Source organism: Peromyscus californicus, unplaced genomic scaffold (assembly GCF_007827085.1).
Source record: "Peromyscus californicus insignis strain IS unplaced genomic scaffold, ASM782708v3 Scaffold_13__1_contigs__length_99412109, whole genome shotgun sequence".
NCBI classification, from domain to species: domain Eukaryota; kingdom Metazoa; phylum Chordata; class Mammalia; order Rodentia; family Cricetidae; genus Peromyscus; species Peromyscus californicus.
In genome coordinates, this window is record NW_026294424.1 from 46,594,039 (window position 1) to 46,615,642 (window position 21,604).

Below are 21,604 nucleotides of genomic sequence, written 5' to 3' on the forward strand. Positions count from 1 at the left end.
CCATTATTTGCCAGCATGGGGCCTTGTTAAGGAGAGTATCCTCAGTTGGCATAAGGCTGTGACTCCACTGGGCATCCAGAGTTACAGAATATTTGCAAGACTCATCAACCTTTGGCCACAGCAGTCCAGCCTGCAATGAAGTCACAATATATGGGTAGTTCAATTCCCAGCAACCACATGGTGACTCACAACCATCAATAATGAGATCTGGGTGCCCTTTTCTGGCCCGCAGGCAGAATATTGTATACATAATAAATAAATAAATATTTTAAAAAAAGAATTTGTGATACATATAGCAGCGGCATACAATTACGGACCACCTGAGCGTGTGAGCCCAGTGCTGGGGCCCTCTTCCCTTCAGTCACAAGCAACAGAAGATGAACTGAGTGTTGGCCTAAGGGCGTCAGGACAGCAGACCAAACAGTGAATTAGATGTGCATAAGAGGTTTGAGGATGTCTCCCCACCAGTCCTCAAAGAATGAATGTGGACATTTACTTCAACTCCCCAACTAAAACCCCCCTGACATAACAGTACAGAGATGGACTCTGAAGGGTCAGACTCTGCATAAGTAGGCCCTGCAAGGAGAAACAGCAGCGCAATTTTGGAAGCAAGAGCCTGATGTGTTAGCTTTCCAGCAAACATGAGAAAACCCAAGTGAATGAGCAGCCTTGGTGCCTCATCCTGTAATCCTACCACGGGAGGCTGAGGCAGGAGGATCAACCTGAGTTCAAGATCGGTCTGGACTACATAGCAAGACCAGGGCAGTGGCATGACTCAGGCTTAAGAAAGCGTGTTGCGCCGGGCGGTGGTGGCGCACGCCTTTAATCCCAGCACTCAGGAGGCAGAGGCAGGCGGATCTCTGTGAGTTCGAGGCCAGCCTGGTCTCCAAAGCGAGTTCCAGGAAAGGCGCAAAGGCTACACAGAGAAACCCTGTCTCGAAAAACCAAAAAAAAAAAAAAAAAAAAAAAAAGAAAGCGTGTTGCTTTTCTAGACCACAGTCTGACTCCTAGCAGCCACGTTGAGGAGACCATAACTGCCTGTAACTACAGCTCCAGGGAATCTTACCATCCTCTTCTAGCCTCCAAGGGCACTGAAGCACATACACTCACAAACACACTCCCACACACATTCATACACAGACACTCACTCATACACACACATTCACTCAGACACACATTCACTCATACACATACTTATATATACATTATACATACTCACTCATAGACACACAATTGTTTATGAACTTGAGAGAGAGAGAGAAAGAGAGAGAGAGAGAGAGAGAGAGAGGAGAGAGAGAGAGAGAGAGAGAGAGAGGAGAGAGAGAGAGAGACTAAGTCAGCAAGATGTAAGGCATCTTGTTCCTCTGCTGAGTTCTTAAAAGCCCTGAACAGCAGGATGGGGAGAGAGTTCAGTCAGCAAACTGAGGACTCAAGTGACCCCCAGATGCACGTAAAAAGTCAGGCTTGGTGGCACACACTTGTAACCCCAGTGCTGGGGAGGTAGAGGCAGGACAGTTCCCAGGGTTTGGTGGCCTGCCTGCCTATCTTTATTGGTGAGTTCCAGGTCCTTATGGAAGACTGTCTCAAGAGCGAGATAGACAGCTCCCGAGAAACACCACCCGAGGATGACCCCTGGCCTCCACACACATGTGCACAGACAGGCACACGCATGGACACACGAATCTTGGAGTGAACGGTTCAGGGGAAGGACTTACTGCAAGTGTGATTCACAACGCACTGGCACACCATTGGAGATTTACTCTCCGTGGCGACTCAGCAAAGCTCTGGACTTCAGTCACCCCTGCAGGCAGGGAGGCCGGCCTGAAAAGAAGGGAATCCATGCGTTCTAGTGGGAGGAGCCAGGCCCCTTGGACTCTTGTCAGCTTGGCATCCTGGATGGTAGCAGGTAATTTGAGTATGGCTTTCAGGCTACCTTTACCTTTTTGTGATTTCTGGTAGGAGTTCAAATTGCAATTCCTTTCCGCGTGGCGGTTTGGTAACGTATCAGAATCCTTAACTGTGGTGGTTGGGGCGCGAGGACCCCGGGGGACGCTGGCTTCGTGGCTGTCCCGGGCTTCTCTGACCTCAGCTCCAGCTCGGGGGAGTATGGGAGGATCCAGAGTTGGCCAGGAGCTGCAGGAGGTGTTGGATCAGCGAAAATGTTTGTACAAAGAAAAAGTCTACTGAAAATAGAAAAAAGATATTAGCCGCTAGGGCCGAAGTGCAAGCGGTGTCGCCAAGTACGAAGTTTAGCGGAACAGCAAAGGACGGTTTTGGGAGGTTCATGACTAAACTGTGAAGAAGAGCTAAAGAGTTGGAGGGCACGGTTTCTGACTGGACACGTGACCCTTGGTGGCTAGTTCCCGACGGCTGTTCTGTGGGATCCAGCACCTCTTGCAAACCAGCCTCAGAGGCCGAAGATAATCCATCAGCCTCCCAGAGGACGGGAGACTTCAGGGATAGGGCTTGAAGGGAGCAAGCTCCCAGCTTCCAGCGGCAGAGTCAGTTGGTGTGAGGAAAACGATCAGGGGCAAAGAGGAGCATGTCACGAAACAACTGTAGTCTATTAACCAAAAAGACCTAATAGTCATTAATATGATCAAGCTGCACAGCAGGGAGTCAAAATATCTGAGAGGACAGAAAATCCATTTAACCCAAACACGGAAAGGATGAGTCCATTAGAGCTGGATAGATATGCTAGTGCCGCCTAACAGTGATTGACTGATCAAGCAGAAAATGCACAAGGCCAACTGCAACCCAGCCGACATCATTACTCATCGGGATCTGCTGACATTTGCAGAGCCACCCGTCAAGTGCGGGGGAACATTATTCTCAAACTCAGAACCTCACTGAAGTCACATTTTAGACCGAAAAACACCCTTTAGCAAGTTGAAAAACAAAAGTCCTACAAAATAGGCCTCAGCGCCTGGCGTGGTGGTGTATACCTCTCATCCCAGCACTCAGGAGGCAGAGACACAGGAACTGTGAGCTGGAAGCCAGCTTGGGCTGTTAGCAAGACCCCGTCTGAAAGCAGACAGACATATCCTCTCAGATATAAGTGAATTAAACCAGGAACAACAGAAACAGAGCCGGGAAACCTCCAAATAGTTGACAATCACATACCACACTTCTAAGCTGGTGGTACACGCCTTTGGACGCAGCTACTTGCAAGCTTAGAGACAGGAAGATTTGTTTGAGTCCACAAAGTCCAAGATTATCTTAGGCTTCCCACTGCAAAAAACACAAAGAAACAACACAAAAAATCCCAATATATTTCTAAATAGCACATTGGGTCAAAGAAGTCTCAAGAGAAAACTGAATGATGTGGCATTGAATTCTAATCTTTTTTTTTTTTTTTTTTTTTAAAGAGCCCTGGCAAAGTTTTATTAAAGGAAAACTTCTTGGTTTACTTTTTACTTTTTACTTCTGGTTTTAAATAAAACTTTGTTCTGGCATGCTTCTGATAACATCAGCATCACCTGGGTCAATGCTAGCCAGTGTGCATACTCTTAGTATTTCCCACATGCTGTGCCCAACTCAATATTATTGCCATTGTAGTGATGGCCATCAGTTCTGGCCAACACGGCATAGTGTTCTAGTCCAGATTTCCTCAAAGCTGGGCAATTGTTGGCAAGGATAGTCAACTTCGCTTTGCCCTGTCTGTTCATCTTCAAAGTCTGTTTCTATCCCAGCGCATACTTTCCATTTTTTCATAACAAGTTGGAGTCTAGAGTTGATCGTCTCCTGGGACATTTTCCGTTGTCTTTGCGGCCACCATCTTCCTGCCTTAGGTGCGGGACAGCCCCTAACCAAGACCAGCCACCAAGATGGCCGGGGATGAGAAAGGGTCTAATTGGTCTTGATAATAAAAACCCAGAGTCAGATATCAGGGTGAAAGCTGAGAGATCAGCAAAGCAGAGCAGCCAGCCACTAGAGTTCTTGTCTCTACTGAGAATCCTCAGCCTGAAAGAGCCCAAGCTCCTGTCTCCACCCTGCCTTATCATTTCCTCTCTCTGCCCCGCCATATGCACTTCCTGTTTCCTCCTCCCAAGGTGCTGGGATTAAAGGTGGTGTGTCACCACTGCCTGGCCTCTTCTGTACTCTGATCTTAAAGCAAGATTTATTTGTTAAAGCACAAACAATATTACCACAGAATATTTTAAACTGAATGAAAATACAGTTTATTGCAATTTGTTTGGTACACCAAAAACAGAGGTAGGGAGGGATCTGCACCACTGAACAGCACATGCAAGAAAACAGAAGCCTGGCCATACAGGGGCCTGCAGTCCCAGCATGCACTTGGGGAGGGGGGAGGAGTATAGGAGAGAAGGCTAAGGATGTAAGCCTTGCTTAGTATGCCCAGAGCCACCAGGGGTTTGATCCCCACTGTGACACTAACTGGGACACGGTGGCACAGGCCTGTTATCTCAGCACTCATCTACATAGCATGTTTGAGACCCGCCAGGGCTCCATAAAATCCTGTCTGCAAACGAACAAAAACAACCAAACCAACCGATCAGAATGTAAGCCCAAAGCCAGCAAAAGAAAAAAAAAAGCGAAAATCGATGACACAGGAAACAGGAAAGTGATAGAGAAATTCGGGCTCTCTGAAAAGATAAAGCAGCCCTCTCTCCTGGTTAACCAAGAAAAAAAAAGATGCAAGTCATTAATACCAGAAAGGGAAGAGAGTTCATCAGTCCTGACCACAGCAGAATGACACAGGATGTTTTCCTTAGTGTGGTGTGTGTGTGTATGTGGTTACATGTGTACCATGGCCTGCATATGTAGGAACCAATTCTTTCCTTCTACCATATGGGTCCTGGGGATCAAACTCAGGTCACCAGGTGCTGAGATATATATGAGGAATGTCACAAACAGTTCTACACTTTCAGCCTCAGGTAGAGGAAAGGGGCCTTGGCTGGCTCTGCCTCCCGAGTGCTGGGGATTAAAGGCGTGCGCCACCACCGCCCGGCTCATAATCCTAACTTCTAATTTGTGTGTTGGTGTATTTATGTGGAAGTGTGAGTAGAAACTCGAAAGGGGCCCATGAAAGGAGAACAAAGGCTTTAAAGGGGGAGTGAGAAGGGTAATAGGATACATGTGGTATGCAAGTAAAGGTGGGAATGCAAGGGATGGAAGAAGAAGAGGAGGAAAACGCCAGTGCTGGGGGCGGGCTGCAGCTCAGTGGAAGGATGTTTACCACACCAGTCCTTGTGTTTCAACGTCAAGCACCAAATGAATAATGGAGGGAGCACGCCAATGCAGTGAAGGAGAGCCGAGAACTTTGGAGCTCTCCTTCACAATGGAGGGGGTGGAGAACTTTGGAGCTGTCCTTCACAATGGAGGGGGGTGGAGAACTTTGGAGCTGTCCTTCACAATGGAGGGGGATGGAGAACTTTGGAGCTGTCCTTCACAATGGAGGGGGTGGAGAACTTTGGAGCTGTCCTTCACAATGGAGGGGGACGGAGAACTTCGGAGAATTTCTCCTTATTGCTCAGTTTTGCTGTAAACCTAAAGCTGTCCTCTCCAAATGCAATTTATTAGTTTTTTTTAAAAAATGGGGGTAAGGCCTGGAGAGACGGCTCAACTGTTAGGAGCACTTACTGCTCTTGCAGAGGAACTGGGTTTGGTTCCCAGCATCTACATGGTGTCCACAACCATCTATAATTCCAATCCCAGGGATCTGCCGCCACAACATGCATGTGGTACACATACATGCATGCAGGCAAACGCTTGCACACTTAAATCTTTAAAAATTTTAAATAGGGTTGACTCATTAACATAAAATGAAAAACCTCTAGAAAGTCTCTAGGCAAAAAAGCCACATGGTGAGTCAGGCATGGTGTCGTAGCGGGTGAGAGGCAGATGCAGGAGGATCAATAGTTAAGGCTAGCCTCAGCCGCAGGGTGGGTTCCAGGTAGCTTCAGCTACATGAGACCGTGGTGGTGTGGGGAGCCTCACGGTCAGGTGGAGGTTTTAGATAAAGTTGTCTAGTGGCTGCACGGAGCAGGCAGAGTCAGGGAAGTGTACAAAGCCTGGCATCAGAGAGCAATGCAGGGCCCAAGCAGAGAGATGCTGGCAGCCTGAAGGAGAGGAGGAGGAGGAGGGGGGAGGAGATGGAGGAGGAAAGGTTGAAAGACCCTCAAGTAGGTAAGTAGGTAAGATGGGAAATTTGTGGCCTGATGACCCTCAGTTTTCCAGCGTTAGTGTCTGGAAGGACACTGTGTGCTGGGGTGATGACCCTCAGTTTTTCCAGCGTTAGTGTCTGGGAGGACACTGTGTGCTGGGGTGATGAACCTCAGTTTTCCAGCGTTAGTGTCTGGGGAGGACACTGTGTGCTGGGGGTGACATGTATCACTGCACTGCACCCAGTGTAGGCTGCTCTTGAGGTAGATGCCTCCCCGTCCTCAGCTGTCTGTGCATTTGGTCACAGCAACGGTCAGTGGAACTTGACCTGGATCCTACCTGGAAGAAATCACAGGCTGTGATAAGGTAAAGTAAGGGAATGGTTTAGGGTTACTTATTTTCTTTGAATAGTTCTGCTTAAAAGAAATTCACTCTATAATCAATGGGCTTCATCAAACTATGTTTTCTGCCCTGGGACCCACATGGTAGGAGAACCAATTCCCACAAGCTGCCCTCCGAACTCCACTCACGAATGTTTCCTCCCCAAATATAGTTTAAAAAAATAGCCAAAAAAATTAATAATAAATAGCCAGATGTGGAGGGGCACACCTTTAATCCCAGCACCTGGGAGGCAAAGGCAGGCAGATTTCTGTGTGTCCAAGGCCAGCCTGGTCTACATACAGAGTCCCAGGCCAGCCAGGGCTTCACAATGAGACCCTATCTCAAAATAATTAAGATATTCTTGCAACACAAATTTCTATTTTAAAGCTCATCTACCAGTTGTGGCATTAATATTTGACAATACACTTAATTGGAAATCAAGGTCCAAAGGTCAGAAACTTATATCCCCCCCCCCCCCCCCCCCCAAGAGAACAAAAGGAGCCACCTGAGGTTGGCAGCAGCAGTTTAGGTGAACACACAGGAGAGAGAGGAAGATTGAGCCGAGGTGTCAAAGTGAAGCAGAGTTACCGGACATTTGCTGCGCTGGTAGAGGTCGACACAGTGTAGTGGGCATCCCGAATACCTGCGCATGTGCCCTGAGACACCAGAGTCCTCAGCCGCAGACACAGGAGCAGAGAGCCAGGTGAGAAGGCCATCTGTCATCCCAGGTTTAGAAGTTCCATGTGGTTCATGGTTGGGCAATACTGGGTGGCTGTGTGTGTGTGTATAATTATGTGTGTGGTGTATATGATGTGTGTGTGTCCCACCCTCTGGTCCACACCTCCCCAGTCCTGGTCACCTCCTGTTGGCTTACCATAAACTTAAAGGTCTGGTTTCCATCAGGGGTTGAAATGTGTAGTTTCTTTCCATCTGTTAGCTTGTGGGGTGGGGGGAGATGTACCATGCAGGACTGGCTGCTTCTGGAAGGCACGCCTCTCTTAGGGAGGTCGCCACCTGTGCTGACGCATGCGCAGCCCAGACCCTCGATGGCTCTGCCTCCTGTTTCCTGGGACCTCCTGTTTCCTGTGGTCCCAGGTAGGCGCTTCGCAACAACACATTCCTCACTCTGCATGCGCACCGCCCTGCACGGAGGCAACCCAACGTGCTAACATCGGTGATGGATTGCGTAGGGATAATTTTATCCGCAAACAGAAGGCTGCCCAGCAGTGGCTCTCATACCTCAAAACCAAGTTCACACCTCCATAATCCCCACAGACATAGTCACTGCGCAGAGTGGTCACCAAGAAGGGACCCCTGAGCCTCTCTGCCTGCCTTAGTGGTCTTTGTTCTTACACTTGTCATCTCAGGGACGGCGACAGCTGCTGCACCTCGGGAGGATGGGGCAGAGGACAGGAGGGAGGGTACGGGAGCAAAAGTTCTTGAGCAGAGGCTTTTGGAGTGGCTTTCACCTACATCTCTTTGGCCATCTCCACTTACCTACAAGGGGACAAAGGGACAGATAGTTCAAGTTACCAAGGAGCCTGGAAAGGGAGTGGGGATGGGCACCTTAAAAAAGCATGGAGGTTAAAACGTGAGCACGTGCTTAGCCTACATGAGCAAGACCGTGGGTTCAGGAGAAAGAGGGGCGGGGGGGGGGGGGGTATGGGAGTGTGGGGAGTGGGAGTGTGGGGGGGCGCGAGGAAGCCACACATAGGGTCCCATTTGTTTTTTATTCATTTTACATACAGGGTCCCATTTTAAAGTGGGTTTTTTCTGGTCTGTTTTTTGACAGCCTAACAAGGAAAATGATACCTGTAGACAAAATTTCACTTAAGTAGGTGAATTAAGATACAGCTGTAGCCACGAGTTATTTTTAAGCCAGTTCCCGGCATGATGATAAGAATTTCTAACGGAGGGCAAGCAACAGGGTCAAGAATAATTTCACCTACCGTTTCCTTTTTTGGATAGGGTCATGCTGTGTAGTCCCGGCTAGACTAAAACTGGCAATCCTTCTGCCTCACCCTCCTAAATTCTGGGATTAACAGGTGCGCATGCTTGGCTCTTGCTACATTTTTGTCCCGATCGGTCTATTACGTAAGTTGGGAGTTGGCATTGAAATCGGGGTTTGTGTGGAGCCCTTTTCACTGGAGTGTTTTGTCTCCATCTGGTGGACAATGCTGGCTTTGCAAGTCAGCAGCGCTCTGCCCCAGAGCAGGTCAATCATTAAGGGCGACAACAGGATCCAAGATCAACATCTAAGAAACAACAACAAAAAAAAGGCAGGCACGGGTGGCACACGCCTTCGATCCCAGCACTTGGGAGGGAGGCAGAGACAGGCAAATCTCTGCGAGTTCGAGGCCAGCCTAGTGTAAACAGTGAGACCTTGTCTCAAAAAAAAAAAAAAAAAAAAAGAGAAAAAAGAAAAGCGGCAAGATGGCCCAGCCAGTAATGTGCTTGCTGTCAAGCCCAAGGCCCTGGGTTCGTTCCCCGGGACCCACATGGTGGGTTATCTCTGACCTCCACATTGGTGGTGTAGCCCCTCATACACATAATTTTAAAAAAAAAAAATTTTTTTTTAAGCTATGGGGGCTTGCTGGCCAGACAGCATGACCTAACCTGGGAACCCCAGGACAATAAAGGATGAGGAATGACACTGGAAGACCTCTGACAGACACACGTGCACTCACGTGAACACACCCCATTTCTTTAAAATATTAAAAATAGTTAACATTTCATAATTGACCGCAGAGGTCCCAAGAGATGAACAACAAAGACAGATGAATTCCCTATCGGTACAGATGCCAGAGTCGCCCCCCAGCCTCCGTGAAGCAGTGTGTCCATGTCCACATGCGCCACAAAACTATAGGGTAGGCTCCTGGAGGTTTTGTTTTGCTTTCTTAAACATAGCCATCACTACCCTTGGCTCTCATGACTCATATCCCAGTTGCCGGGATGACAAGCATGCGCAGGCCAGACCCAGTTGGGGACCAACTCCAGGATTTGTGTTTCTCACCTCAAATGTGTACCAACATCTCAAGACACATCCATGTGAACTTTAGAAAAACTGATGATGCTCGTCTTTGTGTATGCCAACCATTAAAGAACCCTAAATAAACAAACCCTCAACTCCTCTTTTAGAATATACTTCTTGGCCACATGGTAGCACAGGCCTGTAACCTGAGCACTCAGAAGGTGGAGGTAGGAGGTCAAGGGATTGAGACCAGCCTGAATTCCAGGTCAGCCCTCATAGAAAAGTATCTCAGTTTGGCCACACCTCCACCCTCTTAGAAACAGGATCTCAATGTATAGTCCTGGCTAGTTTGGAATTCACTACATAGACCAGGCTGGCCTCAAACTCAGAGATCTGCCTGCCTCTACCTCTGCTGGGCACAAGCCACCACACCAATTCCATTTGCCTTTATTATTTTTGAGGACAGGGTCTTGCTGTGAGGTCTAAGAATAAAATCTCCACACTCCCCTTGTTTGAAGGCTTCTCGTAATGGTCCATGCTCTCCCTGCCCGAGTCATGACCTGGTTGTGAACTCGCTGCATCTGGTTACAATTTTAGTATGTAAGTTTCCACGTTCTTAGAACTTTACCCTTAGAGTCTTCAGACTTTGAGTTACCGAAACATGGAAATCCCGTTGTCCATATACGCACAGTTGGTTTGTTAATGTTGCCTTGTCTTTACCATCTTTTCTTATCCCGTTATCTTGTTAATAGAACTCCCAAGATTCCTAATGGTTTTCTGTGTTTGTGACCGTGTTGCCCTATGAACAGTTTGGACATTTTCCCCAGTGCTGATGCCTTGCTGCACTGCCCAGGGCCCTCAGACACAAGTCTGACTGGAGGTGTGCAGTCGGAAAATTTTCCTGTGTCTCGGCCTGCTGGCCGTTGGGACAAATCTCTCCCACTCTCATCCCCCAAGTAAACACACAGAGGCTTATATTAATTATAACTGCACGGCCATGACTCAAGCCTTTAGCTAGCTAGCTCTTATATCTTAAATTAGCCCACAACTATTAATCTATGTATCGCCACGTGTTCCGTGGCTTTACCTGCGTCCCATTACATGTTGCTCCTTCAGCGGCTTGCTGGCATTTTTCCCTGCCTTCTTCCTATCTCTCTCTCTGAATTTCCTGCCTGCCTCTAAGCTGCCTTGCCATAGGCCAAATGCTTTATTATCAATCAATCAGAGCAACCTATTTTCACAGCATCCAGAAAGACATTCCCTTATCAGGGGTGTTCTCATAGGGCCTTAGGAGAAGTGTCTGAACTCCTTCATTAAATGCTGGCTGTATCTTTTTCCTATGGTCCCCTAGTGGGGCGAAGGTGGGTTCTTCGCTTGCTGACACTTTCGTCATAAGCTCCCTAAAATGCTCCTATTAATCTACTGGAATGATCACAAGCTGTTTGACTCTCCATTTTGTTACTATGATAAATAATACTAACTGAACAGAGAAGGGTTCCCTTCTGTATCTCCTAGAATATTCATGTAAACTGGTACAGTTTCCTGCTCTAGTTGAGTGTGTCCACTGGGAAGAAGAGTTTTAACTATGAACTCACCCTTTGATACAGATAATCAAACCTTCAATTTCTTTTCATCTGTCTGGGTGACTTGGTTTTGTGTCAACCACACTGCTCAACAAGAGTTTGGTCTCCAACACCGAGCTCCTATCTTAGAGAAGTTTTCGATTTGTAAGAGTTTGAAACTGAGCTGCTTTAGCAAACAAGATACCTACATATGCACATATATGTGTACGGACACAAACATACACGAATCCACTGTTTTCTGCAACAGAATGGTAGAAGCAAGAGATCCTGTCAGATCTGAACACTGAGGGGAGGCTGAGGGTGGGCACCATCCCACACAAACTATAAAATCATCCAGCACACAGAGGTTGGATTCAGGAGATTTATTGTAAACAGGACAACCCTAGGACCCCACCATCCTGGCAGTGTCACATGCTCTTACACATCAACTGATTAAAAAGACTCTTCGAGCCGGGCGGGTGGTGGCGCACGCCTTTAATCCCAGCACTCGGGAGGCAGAGCCAGGCGGATCTCTGTGAGTTCGAGGCCAGCCTGGTCTCCAAAGCGAGTTCCAGGAAAGGCGCAAAGCTACACAGAGAAACCCTGTCTCGAAAAACCAAAAAAAAAAAAAAAAAAAAAAAAAAAAAAAAAAAAAAAAAGACTCTTCGAAGTCTCTGGTAACATGACTTTTTCACAAATCTCACTTGCTAAACGTGAGTACATGGCAGTCTCTGGGCAGTCTGTTCTAGTTCATGGACCACAACCTGGACCTGCTGCGATGAACCTGTCAGGATGCCAAGTGAAACACAGGAGCTCTGAAGCACACTCAACACCACGTGCAGGTTCATGGAGGATGACATGGGATTGTTTTTCCAATCGCTTCAAGGGCCTTTTCTCATATCAAAGACATGCTTTTAACTGTACCCATCTTTTAAAAAAGAGCTAAGTTACTCGACGGCATGTAATCATTTACAGAAAAGGTAAGCAGACTGTTATTTGCTTTTACAATGATGGATTCAAACACTCAGGACTAGTGTTGGATTTGTCTTGTATATATTTTGCAGTTCGATGAAAAGCTGCATAGTCAAGTTGGGCAGGGTGGCGCACGCCTAATCCCGGCCCTTGAGAGGTGGAGGCAGGAGGATCAGGAGTTCAAAGTCAGCCTTGGCTACTTGGCCAATTGCTCAGACGAGAAGGAAATGGTGACTCAGACCTTCTGATGGGACGGACAAGGACAGGATTTTCACCGGGAGGCTCTTAAAACACATGGATAAAAGACGTCGCAGCACCACGGGGAGAGCAGCCTCCACGGCCGCCCAAGTTCACAAGTTATTTGGAAAATGGCAAATATTGAAAACTTAAGCTGTGAAAAGCCAAGACTCCTAGAGCAGAAAATCCTGGCAAAATCAAGTCATATGGGGCAGTAAAACATCACTTGGAAACACCATTCTGTACCTTGTTTGAGTCAGCGGACAAACAGGAGCACTTTCTATCACTATTGCCGGGTGTGTGGAAACAGCCACGCTTGCTCTTGAAGCAAGTCTTAATAATAGCAAAATATTTTAAAACAGCTGTTAAATCTACAGTAACATTTTCACCTAAAATAGTATCTTGTGAAAAAAATATTTTTTAAAAGTCCACTCCAGTCATCATCTGTATGTTTATATTCATATATTCAAAAAAATAACACTTAAGGCAAGATGAGACCGGAAGCAGCGAGGGCATTTAGAGTCTGAAGGAGACTGGCTATTTAAGAACGTAACCGTTTTGTATCTCCAAAGAGGTGGCTTTGTATTTGCTGCCTTTTGAGACCCTAAGGGGCAAATGATTTAGTTCACACACTGATCGCAATTTCACCCTAGCAATTACAGGGAGTTACAAGAGCTGATGTTAGCCCAGCACGTCTCACACGCTATACAGCAGCAAGCATCTGCTGACGGAACACCACAAACCAACTACAGAAAAAACAGAAATGTCAACAGAATTCAATGAGAGAGAACCCACAGGAATCCTGAGAAATTCCCAACGTGATGTAAGGTTAATCTGGGTTTCTAGCACTGTAAATTGGGGTGTTCTAGGGCTTTCCAGCATTTGGCTAAGAAGATTAAAAAACATACCCAAATTTATAAAAACATTAAAACCATGCCTTAGATAATCAGCACGTTCACTAATAAAAGAAAATGACATTGCTTTGTGCGTTATCTGCCAAATGTAATGTTTTCGGTTGATTTATAGGAAACTATCAAATAGAAAGCAGACTTGAGGATCGGTTCTTTAAAAGGTAACCCTTTCTAAATGTTTTTGAAACCTTTTAGAAAAAAAACTTATTATCTTCGGACAAATGACTATTTCACAGAATAAGGAAGAAGGATTCTATTGGGGTAGCTTTCTTCAGATTAAACAGTTAATATAAGGGAATTTCTCTGAGGACTAAAAAGGAAAAAAATTAGGATATTTAAGAGGCATGTGTTTTAAAAATATTCTACATCTATAAGATTTTATAATTTTATTACTTTGGGTTTTTAACATTTCTACATAATAACGTCTGATAACTCTTTTCTGTTTGTCTGTCTAATAGCAAGCCAGAAACTACTCAAGTGGTTAAGATTGCTTTCCCAGGCCTTGGGAGACACAGGAACGAATCCATTCTCTTCAGAGTTTTGCAGCCATGAAGTTAATATGCGGTTTCACAAGAGGAAACAGTGGCAGACCACGCTTGAACTCTGTCATGTTATGAACCACTTCGGGCTGAAAAGGAAAAAAAAGTTTTCTTTAGTGTGTTTAATTTAAAAATTAGACTGAATTGCATATCAGCTGTTGGGGGAGGAGGCTAAGGTGGCGGCTAGGGGGCGGTGTTTCTAACAATGAAATACCCATATACCGCAATCGGGCCAGAGGGTCATGGATGAGTGGGCCAGAAGATTCTGGCTTTCACCGGGCATACGTGTGCTGACTCGACCACCCAGCAAAGGCCTGATGACATTGCCCATTTTCTCACCCCTTAAGTAAATGCTAGTATGGAAAGGGGCCTGCACACACTGTCACTCCAGAAGTCAACAAAGGTGTGGCCAGAGGTGACCTGGTGCAGAGTGCCGCAGGCCAGAGGCCTAGACAGGAGGAGCAAGAGCACAGAGCACACCTGTGTTCCTAGTACTCGTGGGGCTGGGGCGGGAGGTTAGGAGTTCAAGGCAGCTTCGGCTACACAGTGAGTTCCAGGCCAGCCTGAGCTACATGACCCCAAAACAAAACAGAGGCCAAGGCAGACCAGGGCTGAGGCCGAGAAATGGGAGCTTCGAGAAGACCTGAAGTAGCTTCGACACTTGTGACTGAACCTCCAGGTTTTCATGCGTTCTGGTGAACGAGCTCCTTCAAGTCCTCAGACAATGCCTACAGTTTCTTACTTGTGGCAAGGCTGGTGCTTCTGACAAGTTTATATCATTCTGAGAGGGGAATTCTCCAACAACAGGACCTGTAAGGAAACCAAAGCGTTACTAACAAGAGCAATTTAAAAAAAAAAAAAATCTAAGCTAGACTTTGTTCATTTAAAAAATAAACCATACCAGGCCCTTAACACACTTTCAGATCCTCCCAAGCTGCTTGCTGCAAGGCCCAAGTGCCTGTCCCAGCACCCGCTCCAATGATGATGTCACTGAGGCCGTACAGCCTGGGCCCGAGTGCCTGTCCCAGCACCCGCTCCATGATGATGTCACTGAGGCCGTACAGCCTGGGCCCGAGTGCCTGTCCCAGCGCCCGCTCCATGATGATGTCACTGAGGCCGTACAGCCTGGGCCCGAGTGCCTGTCTCAGCACCCGCTCCATGATGATGTCACTGAGGCCGTACAGCCTGGGCCCGAGTGCCTGTCTCAGCACCCGCTCCATGATGATGTCACTGAGGCCGTACAGCCTGGGCCCGAGTGCCTGTCCCAGCACCCGCTCCATGATGACGTCACTGAGGCCGTACAGCCTGGGCCCGAGTGCCTGTCCCAGCACCCGCTCCATGATGACGTCACTGAGGCCGTACAGCCTGGGCCCGAGTGCCTGTCCCAGCACCCGCTCCATGATGATGTCACTGGGGCCGTACAGCCTGGGCCCGAGTGCCTGTCCCAGCACCCGCTCCATGATGACGTCACTGGGGCCGTACAGCCTGGGCCTCAGCGGCTCTAGTGCTCAGGCCTGACGTAGACCTCGGAGGCTCTGGCCTCCTGAGAAAGCGGGAGGAGGAGTGTGCAGATGCCCCCACCTGCAGGCCTTCCCTACAGCCGCTTTGGAATGGTGCCCAGACCGCACCGTCACCTGGTACGGGCTTCCTCCTCCACCACTCCATCCCCCTCCCCCTGAACGTCTGCTTCAATACAATACACCTCGTCTTAGGACATTTTGTTTATATCTCACTCTCTGGTGCTCTGTAAGACGAGGGACGATGGTGAGGAACAGCCATCACACGGCTCAACATCAGATTAAAAATGGAATTTTTAAAAGTCAGTATCCAATACTTACAAGAATCCATTTCCCTGGCAAGAACATGGACGGACACTTTATGTCTTCTCGGTGCATCCACGGCCAACATTTCCTAAGCATAAAGAAAACCAAGGTCACCCTCTGACCCTATTAAGAAACTTAGAACGGGCCAGGCGGTGGTGGCGCACGCCTTTAATCCCAGCACTCGGGAGGCAGAGCCAGGCGGATCTCTGTGAGTTCGAGGCCAGCCTGGTCTCCAAAGCGAGTTCAGGAAAGGCGCAAAGCTACACAGAGAAACCCTGTCTCGAAAACCCCCCCCAAAAAAAAAAAAAAAAAGAAACTTAGAACGAAGTTCTCTCTGGGGCTCTGAAGAATCACCCACCATGTTCGATACAAAAAGAGGCTTTTCTCTTTCTTTCCTCTCACATGATTTTCCTGTAAAAAATTCAAGGAGGCAAGCAAGCCCTAATTTTTCTCTTTTTTTGGTGCTTAGAATCAAACCCAGAACCTCATACATTCCAGGCAGATGTTCTACCACTGGGCTATACCCACCCCTAGCACTGCCAAGAGTTATTCCCATTTTTACAGACGAGGAAACCAAGTCCAAGGGAATAAGTGATTTGCTGAAACTCATAGTTAGTAGATGCCCGGGCTTACACAGCTACTTCAGTATTTACTAGTGGTCTTTTGTTCAGACAGCTCTCACTGTGTAGTCCTGACTGGCCTCAAACTCACTGTGTGGACCAGCGTGGCCTGGAGAACTCACAGGAATCTGCCTACTTTTGCTTCCCGAATGCTGGAATTAAAGGCATGTGCCACCATGCCTGGCTGACCTCCTTCCTTACATTTATTATTTGTGGGGGATGGGCACACCTGTGCAACTAAAAGGACAACTATACAAAGTCCATCTTCTCCGTCTACCGCACGGGGCCAGGCTGGGCCACCTAGTGATCACAACTCTTTTCTTTACCCCTTTCTTTCTTTTTTTGAAGACAGAGTATTGCTATGCAGCCCAGAGAGGCCTTGAACTTGCAGTCCTCCTGCCTCAGCCTACCCAGTACTAAGATCATACGCCTGTGCCGTGATGCTGGCCCCTCTAGTGATTCAGGGGTCTGTGGTAAACTGTGGCTTCTCCTCGATCACAGGGATAGGAAACTAATACTTGGTGAGTCTTGCTGTGCACATGGCAGTCTCCTGCACATGCTCCCACCATCCTCTGTAAGCTGTCACGATGCTGCTCATTTTAGTGACGTGGACTCATGGACAGAATGCTGTGCTTGAGCCAACAGCTTGTAAGCAAGTGCTCTTAGTGTTCCAGGTTCTTTTGAGGGATTCCCTTTGCTTACAGCCCCCAATGCCAGCAGAGCTAGGAGAAAGTACCTCCTGCTTTTCCCTAACGCTGGACCTTTATTGCTACTGACAAAGGGATAATCACTGTGACGAGGCTTCCTTCCGCTGACGCCTTAGCTGATGGAACGTGCCATCTTCTCAGAGGGCACAGATTACAAGACAAACCAAATCTACTCAACACTTGTGAGTGGACAATTATCATAAAGCTGGCTCTGGGTATCTAACAGGAAGCCTTGCTGCTGAAGTGTAGCAAGTCTGACCCCAGCTCCCCAGTTCCTGACAGAGCCTGGACTAGACTCCCAAGGCTGCTTTAACCTTTCTTTTTAGAAGCTTACAGGCCTGCATCCAGTACCATGGAATACCTCCTCTGAGAACTTCTTACTTTAGTAAAAAGTTTGCTTCCAAAGATCATTTAAAAAAACAAAACAACAGCAACCAAAACCATAGGGTCTGAACCCTGTGTAGTGGCCCATACCTTTAATCCCAGCACTCAGGAGGCAGAGGCAGGGGGATCTCTGTGAGTTAGAGGCCAGCCTGGTCTACATATGAGTTCCAGAACTACACAGTGAGACCTTCTTTCTAAGCGCCTCCTTCATCCCCAATCAAAAAAAAAAAGATAGGGTCTCACTGTGTAGCCTTGGCTGGCCAGAACTTGCTATGTAGACAAGGCTAGCCTTGAACTCAGAGATTCATCCATATGCCCCTTTTACTAAAGACGTCTGCCACCACACCGAACATCAAAAATCTATTCTTGATGGGTCCCTCTTCACTGTGGATTGTCCCCTAAAACAGCAGACAGAACACTCCTTAGTTTCACAGTTTTCCATTTCCTTACTAAGCCCCACCCCCACTTTTTAAAGAAACAAACTGCTCCAACTTTTTGTAAACCAGAACTCCAGAGACACACTTTACAAATTCCTTGCAAAAAAAGGCTCCATAGTGAGAAGTGTTTAGGAATCCTTTATTAATTGTGATAAAGCAAACACTGGCTACTTTAAATGCTAATGCACATGAAGCCTTTTCTCCCAGATGTGGCTTATTAGTACCGTGCAGAATGCCAGCTGGGGGGCAGTTAGAGGAAGACTCTTCTGCATTTAGTCAAGCTGCTATACTCTCTTAAATCCAAGAGTGAGTCGGTGCTATAATCACTATTTTCAAACTCAATAAGCATGCCTTGTAATTTTAAATAAACAACAGCATATTGTAGAGAAAAGCAATACTCCATTCCTCCTGGAGGCATTACAGGTTATATTGGGATGCCGAATGTGAACAAGTGTGATTAGTAATACTTTAGGATGATGATCTCAGAACCCAGACAGAACTGAACGTGACTGTCCAATCTGTAAGCGACTGAGAACAAATACTGTCCTCAAAAAGTGAACAGCTAGAACTTACTCCATAACATTGAGAAGGAAAACACACTCTGATTTAAAGTTCCAAAAGCCCAAGACGATTTAATAAATGTCGCCAAGTGGCAATCACACACCTCATCCAAATGAAACTGTATATTGTAGATCAGGAAACCGAGGCTTCAAAGCTTAGATGACTTGGTTGAACCGAGTCACAGATCCACCAGTTTGGGGTGGGGGTGGGCATCTGAGTCCTAGTCTGCAAAGACCCTAGAAGCTCCTGCTGCTGCCCTGTGGATAATGAACTAAGGACTGAGTGCTCAGCCTCAGTGAACACACACTCACCACACAAAGGCCACTTGGGCTATTGTCAGGCCAGAATTCTGCTTTTATACATGCAAGATTCAAGGCTGTTACTGAAAAGGAACAACAGGGGGCTGGGGATTTAGCTCAGTGGTAGAATGCTTGCTTAGCATGCGCAAGGCCCTGGGTTCGATCCTCAGCTGCACCAAAAAAAAAAAAAAAGGAAAAAAGAAAAGAAAAGGAACAACAGTAGTTTAGGGCAATGAGAGGCTTTCGTCCACACAAGGCGACAGAAGTGACTATATTGTAGATCAGGAAACATCCATTTCCACCCCCCCAAACGGCTCAAATGTCATCACTCAAAAACACGAATTCAAAACAGGTATGGGCCAGGCGGCTGGTGGTGGCGCACGCCTTTAATCCCAGCACTCGGGAGGCAGAGGCAGGAGGATCTTTGTGAGTTCGAGGCCAGCCTGGTCTGCAGAGCGAGATCCAGGAAAGGCACTAAAACAACACAGAGAAACCCTGTCTCAGAAAAAAAACAAACAAAACAACAACAACAACAAAAAAACCAGGTATGGTACACACAGTTATTATCCCACAGCACTGAAGAGGCAGAGGCAGAAGAATTATGAGTTCAAGGCTAACCTGGGTATAGAATGAGTCCTGCCTTAAAAAACAAAACAAGGGCTTGAGAGATGGCTCAGTGCTTCAAATGAAGTCAGAGGACCTGAGTCCTGTTCTCAGTACCAACATCAGGCTGCTCAGAACTGCCTGTAACCCAGTTCCAGAGGATTCAATGATCTCTTCTGGCCTCCATGAGCACCTTCATTCACAAGCAAATACTCCCTCAACATAATAAAAAATAAACCTTGTTTGTTTGGGGACACAGTTTCCTTCTGTGTGTGTATGGGGGATGGGGGAGTCTTCAGGCACTCACTGCCACACTCAGCTTACTACATGGGTGCTGAGGCCTACACTCAGGTCCTCTTGCTTGTACGGTAATCATTTAACCAATAAGTTCCCTTTCTAGCTCCACAGCCCCCTTCTGTATTGTAAAGGTGATATGAACCTTTTGCACACAGAAAACAGCAGCTTTTTGATTTTACAGATGAGGGTGATAATAACTGTGGACAGTATAAACTAATCCGTTTCCTCTTGAAACTACCAAGTCTGGGCTGTCTTACTCTCTTGACTCTCCTCCTGCCACAGTGCCACTGGTGATGGACCAAAGGGGTGTGGACAGTCCTAGTACAGTAGGAATATAATTAGCCTGTCCTCACCGTCCACACAACCATTCTAAAGAGAACTGCAAGAGCTGAGTTCTGTGCTGGCCTCCACAACAGAGCACGGGAAAATGGCACTATAGATATCTCTCCCGTAAAAGATCCGAGCATGGGAAGAGCACAGTTCCTGAACAGACAGCTCATAATCACAAACATGATCCAGGCTCTGTGGCTAGAACATGGACGGCAGTTCCATGGTGCTTAGGTAATCACAGAGTATCACTTTTTCTTTATCCTAAATCAAGCACAAAGTGCTTTTAAATTAGAGGTCCCAACAAATTACAAAGAATATGTAACACTTCAAATAAGTACAACTCTATTGTGGCATAAACTTTGAAATTTTTAGTTGACATGTTGTGCTGGCTTGTTTTATGTCAACTTGACACAAGCTATAGCCATCTTGAGATGAGGAAACCTCGATTGAGAAAATGCCTCCATAAGATCAAACAGTAGGCAAGCCTGTAGAGCATCTTCTCAATTAATGACTGATGGGTGAAGGCCAAGCCCATTGTGGGTGATGCCATCCCTGGGCTGGTGGTCCTGGGTTCCATAAGAAAGCAGGCTGAGCACACCATGGGGAGCAAGCCAGTAAGCAGCCCCTCTCCATGGCCTCTGCATCAGCTCCTGCCTCCAGGTTCCTGCCCTGCTTGAGTTCCTGTCCTGACTTCTTTCAATGATGAACTGTGATGTGAAAGTGTAAGCTGAATAAACCCTGTCCTCCTCAGGTTGCTTTGCTCACGGTGTTTCATCACAGCAATGATAACCCTAACTAGGACATGTACTTGTTTTATACACTACTCTATGTCATTATGGAGGGGGAGACTTAGATGCAGCAAGGATTCTCTTAAAGCTGTGCTGGAAGACCCTAACAGCGGTGCCTCTCCGTCCTCTGGAGCTTTTGTAGGAAGCACAGACACTGGAAACCCTGAAGCACTGGTCACAGTCAGTCTGGGAAACAAGCTGTCCAGTGTGTTGTTTTCCTTTGCTCTCTCCTGCCCACTGAAAAGCTCGGCAATGTTATTTAAACAGCACGGCAGAAGCAGAAGACAAAAAGGAGCCTGGAAACGGGGCCTGGACACCAGAAGAGCCACGGCGGCCTCCGACGTGCAGAGGGGACTGTATCTAACAGTAACAGGTCAAAGCGTCAAATCCTTAATTCTACAAAAGCGCCTTCACCTGAACGAGTTCGAATACACAGTACAGCAAGTAGTTCCCTACGAACCAAAACTCAGGAGCCATTGAGACGGCCCGACTGGAAAAAGGCCTTGCTGCCCAGCCTGACAACCTGGGACCCACGCGGTAGAAGAGAACCTACTTCTGCACACTGCTTGACCTCGCTCGACATGCATGCACCCACACACACTAAACACAAAAATACTAATTAGAAAATCAAATCAAATCTAGATAGCAAGTCCACTGACCTTGTAGAATTTGATGATATCATCCTTGGTAAGTGTCTTTAAATATGCAACTTCTATGTTATCTGAAAAGGTAACCAAGCAGTGATTTATTAGTATCTTACATTAAACAGTCTAAAACACTGCACGGAAAGACAATGCATTTCACGCTAAGCCTGCTGAGTACCCACGATCTGAAAGACTTCACTTTCATTTGTGTCTGTGGCTGGGCCTCTCCTTCCACCTCTGGCTTTCAGGGATCAAGCTCAGGCTAAGACACCTGCCGCTCTTCCCTCCAGCCCAGGTATCCACATTCGAAAGCCACCATCTAAGTAGGCAGGGGATAGATTCCACGTAAAGTAATTGCCTGTGCTATAGTAGTTAAGACTCGGCTTGGGAACCAGGTTCGATTCACCCCCAG

At 47.1% G+C, this 21,604-nt stretch overlaps 1 protein-coding gene and 1 long non-coding RNA gene across 4 annotated transcripts in view; both read right to left on the reverse strand.

Moving 5' to 3' along the window:
- Ppargc1a (PPARG coactivator 1 alpha) overlaps positions 1-21,604 on the reverse strand; it is a 682,761-nt gene that overhangs the window by 385,511 nt on the left and 275,646 nt on the right. The window lies entirely within an intron of this gene.
- LOC128108415 (uncharacterized) lies at positions 6,354-8,565 on the reverse strand. The gene is made up of 3 exons (XR_008217462.1): positions 8,457-8,565; positions 7,013-8,004; positions 6,354-6,465 (listed from the first exon to the last, which is right to left on the reverse strand). It is a non-coding gene; the product is annotated as an uncharacterized LOC128108415 (long non-coding RNA).